Genomic DNA, 6850 nt, shown 5'->3' with positions numbered 1-6850 from the left:
TTGCATTCTTCTCTTTTTTTTTTTAATAAAAAAGAGTTTTTCCTTTTTTTAAAAAAATTGTTTATTTATTTATCTATTTATTTGTTGAGATTTTCAAGCATCTGGGTCCTGTACTTGAACCATGCTCAAATATGTGGGAATCTAGCACCTTAACCATCATGCCATCTGCTGGTCCCTTTATATGTATTCTTGTGCCTATTAAAAATTTTCCCACCTTCGCTGCCATTGCTCCTGGAGCCTGCACCAGAGCAGCAAGAACAGCAGTCAGTGAGACAAAAGGAGTCAGGAAGACCTCCTCAGGCCTCCCACTGCCTTCTGACTGCTCCAGGTACATCCTAAACCAGTTCCTGCCACATCCCTTCACTGACATTACTCCAGGAGCGTGTGCCATGGAACAGGGAGCAACAGCAATAAGTGAGACCAACTAAGGCAGGAAGACCACATTAGACCTCTAGCTGCTTTCCACACATCCAGGAATATTTTGAGATTTCATAGTTTTTGTTTTCAAAGAGAGCTTTTTGCTATAGGGCATGTGCACTTGCTGGATAGACAGAGAGACAGAAAGTGAAAAGTCACCCACCCACCCCCAGAGGGGTGGCCATGCCACAATCCCTTCTCCTCTATTCTCCTCTTGGGATTTTGGGCAAGCATTTTTTTAAGCACAAACATGTGCCTGGCATGAGTTTCAAGCCTCTGGGTCCAGGACTCAAACTGCAGTCGACCATGTGGGAGTCCAGCTACCTAATCATTATTATGCTATATGCTAGTACCAAGATTTCAGTTTTCTGAATTGCACAGCACACATAGCACATAGTGTGCCATGCAACTCCTACTCCCTCCCCCAGTTAAAACTCTCCAGTTCAGCCCCACCTGGGGCTGGGAAAGGAATCAACACATAAAGCAGGCTATATATACACTTCTCTGACTGGAACAAAATAACCTCTATCAAGAACATGTCTGGGAACCAGCAGTTAGTGTAATGGCTATGTCACTGGACTCCCATGTAGTCAACCGCGGTTCGCATCCTGGACCCGGTGGCTTAAAACTCACGCTGGGTGCATGTGTGTGCGTGCCCAAGATCCTGAGAGGAGAATGGAAGAGAAGGGATTGCGGCATGACCATCCCCCCTGGGGGGTGATTTCTCGCTTTCTGTCTCTCTGTCTCTCTCTGTCTGGCTGGCTAGCACACGCACAAGATCCCAAGCGGAGAATGGAGGAGAAGAGATTGTGGCATGGCCATCCCTCCTGGGGAGTGATTTCTCGCTTTCTGTCTCTCTGTCTCTCTCTGTCTTTCTGGCGAGCACACGCACCCTATAGTGAAAACCTCTCCAGAAAAAGAAAAAAGAAAAAAACACGTCCGAGAAGTAGAACTCTTCTTTCCCCACCCCAACACTATAGAATTGATACCAGAAAAGTAGAAAGAAGGGGTATAATCCATCTGATGACAAGAAACCAAAGCAGAAGTACAAGAAGTATGCAAAAACATGGAAACAACTCTTCCTCAATGGAACAGAATGACTCTCCAACCATAGAGAGCACAGAATAATTTCCAGGAATGTCAGAAATAGAGTTCAGAATATTCATGGTTACAGAGATGAAGAAGTCTTTCCAGAATTTGAAGAAGGTGATAGACATCATTAAAAGGACCAATCAGAACTTCTAGAGATGAAGACAGTAGTACAAGAAAGTAAGACCTCCTTCTAAAGTATTTATAGCAGATTGGACCATGCAGAAGACAGAATCTTTGAGCTGGAAAACAAAACCTTTAGACATTTATTAAAACCACCAAAAATAATTTTTAAAAAATTTAAATGAGAACAACATACAGGAACTACTAGACACTGTTAAATCCCCAAATATCTGAATAGGTTTTCCAGAAGGTGAAGAATCAGACAGGGCATATATCTGTTCTGTGAAATATGTGCAGAAAAATCTCCAAATCTAGAGAAGCATGCAGACATCCAGACCCAAGAAATAAAAAAGAACCTGAATGGAATAAACATAAGAAGGTCTTCTCCATGGCACATCATAACCAGAATGGTAAAAAATCACAGACAAATACAAGATTCTAAAAATGACAAGAGAGAAACATCAAGTTCAAAATACTAAAACAATTTCAATCAAGAACACTGTATCTGGCAAGATTATCCTTCAAATAAGAAGGACAAATAAAATCATTCACAGACAAAAACTGAAAGAATTCACCAATACTAGATCAACTCTTTAAGAAATACTGAAGGGAGTACTATACCTGGAAAACTAAAGAGAGCCAAGCAGAAATAAGAGAACAAACAAACAAACAAACAACAACAAAAGGAAAATGGCTTTTAAAACAAATGGCAGGGACATATCCACAAATACTGATAACTACATTGAATGTTAATGAATTAAATTCTCCAATCAAAAGACACAGATTAGCTGAATAGATTTAAAAGAAAAAAAACACAGAAAGCCTCTATTTGTTGCTTGTAACAAATGTACTTCATGGATAAAGACATACATAGACTAAAAGTGAAGGTCTGGAAAAAGATACTACATTCAAATGGGATTTTTTAAAAAGCTGGAATCATGATACTGCTATCAGACAAAATAGGCTTTAAAACAAAAATTGTGAAAAGAGACAAGGACATTATATAGTACTAAAAGGGCTTATTCACCAAGAAGATATAAAACTTATGAATATCTATGCACCCAACTCAAGGGCAACCAAATACATGAAAGAAAGACTGCTAGATATAAAGGGAGTGATAGAATGTAATACACTAATCGTTGGGGATCTCAATACCTACTATCTCCTTTGGACAGATTATCTAGACAAATAATAAGCAAAGAGATATAGGATCTAAATGACACCATAAATCATATGGACTTGACAGATGTCTTAGAACTTTCCACCCAACAACCACAAAATATACATTTTTCTCACTCCCGTGTGGAACCTTGTCGAAGATTGACCACATGATAGGGAACAAAACAAGCCTTTACAAATTCAAAGGCATAGAAACTATATCTAGAATCTACTCTGACCATGATGGAATTATACTGGAAATTAGATTCAGAAAAAAACCCTAGAAAATGCACAAACATATGGAAACTAAATGACCTAAGCCTGAATGACTTCAAAACCATTGAAGAAAATAAGACTGAAATTAAAAGATTCACTGATACCAATAATAACATGAGTACCTGAGTTTCCATAATCTATGAACACAGCAAAAGTAGTCATAAAAGAGAAGTTCATAGCACTTAGTGCATTTAAGAAAAAATGGAAAGATGGCAAATAGACAACCTAACTACACACTTTAGGAAACTGAAAAAAAAAATGCCAGGAGAAAAGAAATAATAAAGATTTGAGCAGAAATAAACAAAATGAAATAAACGAACTATACAGAAAATAAACCAAATGCCAGTTCTTTGAGAAGTTAAACAAAATTGATGCATTGTTAGCTAGACTAATTAAGAAAAAAAGAGAAAGGAACTAGATAAATCAAAATCACAGTGAAGCCAGATGCTTATGCCTAACACTGTGGACTGTGGCTCCTGTATCTTATGAGGTATATTTGCTTACTTAAACTACCATGTTCCTCAAGCAAGATGAGAAATCATGGAGACTCTAATCAAAGACCTTCAGAGACTGAAGTACAGAGGATATGATTCTGCTGTTGTAGGCTTTGATGGAAGTAATGACAAAGAATGGGAAGCCAATCCCTACAAAATCCACCTCATTAAGAGGAAAGGAAAAATGAAAACACTGGATGAAGATGTTCACAAACAACAATATATGAATTTGTATATCGAATTTGATGTGCACTTTGCAATAGCTCATATCCATTGGGCAACACATGGAGAACCCAATCCTGTCAATAGTCATCTCCAGTGGTCTGATAAAAATAATGAATTTATTGTTATTCATAATAAAATCAACACCAACTACAAAGACTTGAAAAAGTTTTTGGAAAGCAAAGGCTATGATTTTGAATCTGAAACAGACACGGAGACCATTGCCAAGCTTGTTAAGTATATGTATGACAACCGGGAAAGTAAAGATATCAGTTTTACTACCTTGGTGGGAAGACTTATCTAATGATGGGAAGGAGTTTTTTGCACTTGTATTTAAAAGTGTTCATTTCCCTAGGCAAGCAGCTGGCACAAGATGAGGTAGCCCTCTGTTGCAGAGTATATGGAGTGAACATAAGCTTTCTACTGATCACATTCTGATACTCTACAGAACAGGCAAAGACAAGAAAGGAAGCTGCAGCCTCTCCAGTGTGGACAGCACAACTTGCATTTTCCCTGTTGAAGATAAAGCAGTAGAGCACTACTTTGCTTCTGATGCAAGTGCTATCACAGAACACATCAATCTTGTCATCTTTCTAGAAGATGATGTCATAGTGGAGGTGAATGACCATCTTTCTATCCATCAAATTAAACAAACTCCTGGAGATCACCCTGGACAAGCTGTGCAAACCCTCCAAATGGAACACCAGCAGATTATGAAAGGCAACTTCAGTTCATTTATGCAGAACGCAATTTTTGAGCAACTAGAATCTGTTGTGAACACAATGAGAGGAAGAGCCAACTTTGATGACTACATTGTTAGCCTGGGTAGTTTGAAGGATCACATTAAGGAGATCCAGAGATGTAGGCATTTGATTCTTATTGGTTGTGGAACAAGTTCTCATGCCGGTGTAGCAACATGGAAAGTTCTGGAGGAAATGACTGAGCTACCTGTGATGGTAGAACTAGCCAGTTCCTGGATAGAAACATACTAATTTTTTGAGAAGAAGCAAGGGGCAGGCCTTCAGAAGAAGACACCTTCATGGCTCCTGAGAACTAGTGATTTCAGGGAAAAAAGAGAAATGAAGATTTTCTACTGATAATTCAGCCTCCTGCCCACAGACTCCAGTGGTAGAAAGTCCCTCACGCCTTCTCTTTGTCTCTGTCTCTGTTTCTGTCTCTCTCTGCCTCTGTCTCTGTCTTCTCTTTATTTTTGCAATTTTTCCTTTAAAATTTTTTAAAAAAATATTTGTTTAATTTTATTTATTCATTCATTGATTTTAATTTGACCAGAGAGAGACACACACAGAGAGAGAGAGAGAAAGTGAGAAAGCAAGCCACCAAGTTCAGGACTCAGACCATGGTCAGCCATGTGGGAGTGTTCAGCACCTTAACCACCACCCTACTTGCTGGTCCCTTTTAAAATTTTTTTTAAGGTAAAGTCTTTTCTCAGCTTTCAGTCCCTCCTTTACCTTTATCCTGTTGATAACTCCCTCTCTCTCTCCCACCCAGGAAAGAGGCAAGGGGCAGGCCTTCAGAAGAAGACACCTTCATGGTTCCTGAAAACTAGTGATTTTGTGTGGTGTGCATGCACATCATGCAGTTTTCTATTTCTTGTTTTTTAAAAAATACATATATAATTCTTTTAGTTGTTTTTTTTCCTTCTTTTTTTTCTCTGTTTCTTGGTTGCTGCTGTTGTTGCTGTTGTCTCTCTCTCTGTTTCCTTTATTTTTTCTTTTATCTCATCTCTCTGCTCTTCAATCTCCATTCACTGTGTTTCTAGACAGATCTAATGAAACTATAGTGAAACATCCAAACACAGTTAGGGTTAACATATTTCTCAGTATCTACTGAATCTGCTGCGAAAAGGAATCAAAACAGAATGGCAAAGAGATTCCAGATCACCTTTTTCTAAACGCTCCTGAATGCTCAGACTGAACTTCAAGTTTAGGAAGAAACACGCAATCTATCAGATGACCAGAAATCACCACAGGGTTGCAAGAAATATGGGAAAGCAAGAAAATATCTCTCCTCCCAGGGAAAAGAATAACTCCTCTTCATCCACAGATGGTTCAATGGAAATCATGGAAATGCCTGATAAAGAATTTAGAATATTCATAATGGGGAAGTTAACAAAGATGAAAGAAAAGAGAGCCAATGAACTGCAGAAGAGAAAGGAGAAAGGTGCTGATGAGTCCCAGGAGGTGAGGAAATTCTTGCAAGATCTAAAAGAGGAATGACATGCTTTAAAAAATAATGAAATGTACCTGTTAACAATGAAGGCTATAATACAGGAAGTCAAAATCTCCCTTGAAAGTATGAAAAGCAGACTAGATCATACAGAAAGTAGAATCTGAAGATTCTACTGAAGAAGAGAAAGTTGCTGGGCTATAAAAATTCACCATGAAGACAGAAAATGGCCCCCAAAAATGAGAATAATATACAAGAAATACTAGATACCATCAAATGTCCAAACATCTGGATAATTGGTATCCCAGAAAGTGAAGACTCATGAGGGCATTGATAATCTATTCCATGAAATCCTGCAAGAAAACTTTCTAAACCTAAAGAGGCACTCAAAGATCCAGTCCCAAGAAATACAAAGGACCCCAAATAGAATCAATCCAAGAAGATCTTCTCTAAGACACATCATAGTCAGATTGACCAAAACCACAAAGACAAGATACTAAGATTGGCAAAAGAGAAATGGCATGTTACCTACAAAGGATATCCCATCAGGCTAACAGCAGAGCTCTCATTGGAAACAATGTGAGCGAGAAAAGAATGGGAAAATATATTCAAAATGTTAAGGGAAAAGCAATTTAAACCAAGGATACTGTACCCGGCAAGATTATGCTTCATATGGGAAGAAAAGACATGAACATTCTCAGATAAACAAAATCTGAAAGATTTACCAGCACCAGACCAGAACTCCAAGAAGTTCTTAAGGGAATGCTATATCAGAAAAATTAAATTCAGACACACAGAAATAAGAATTACAAGAATTCAAAAACTGGGAACCAGCAGTTAGCGTAATGGCTATGTCGCTGGATTCCCACGTCGACGACCGCGGT

General features: G+C 38.4%; 1 pseudogene; it reads left to right on the top strand.

The window, feature by feature from the left end:
* Positions 1 to 3552: 3552 nt before the first annotated feature.
* Positions 3553 to 6850, top strand: part of LOC102491455 (glutamine--fructose-6-phosphate aminotransferase [isomerizing] 1 pseudogene) — a 5235-nt pseudogene continuing 1937 nt past the window's right edge.

The sequence above is a fragment of the Tupaia chinensis genome, unplaced genomic scaffold (assembly GCF_000334495.1).
Source record: "Tupaia chinensis unplaced genomic scaffold, TupChi_1.0 Scaffold144756_1, whole genome shotgun sequence".
Taxonomy (NCBI): Eukaryota; Metazoa; Chordata; class Mammalia; order Scandentia; family Tupaiidae; genus Tupaia; species Tupaia belangeri.
The sequence above is the reverse complement of the archived record's forward strand: the minus strand, read 5'-3'. Positions and strand labels throughout refer to the sequence as shown.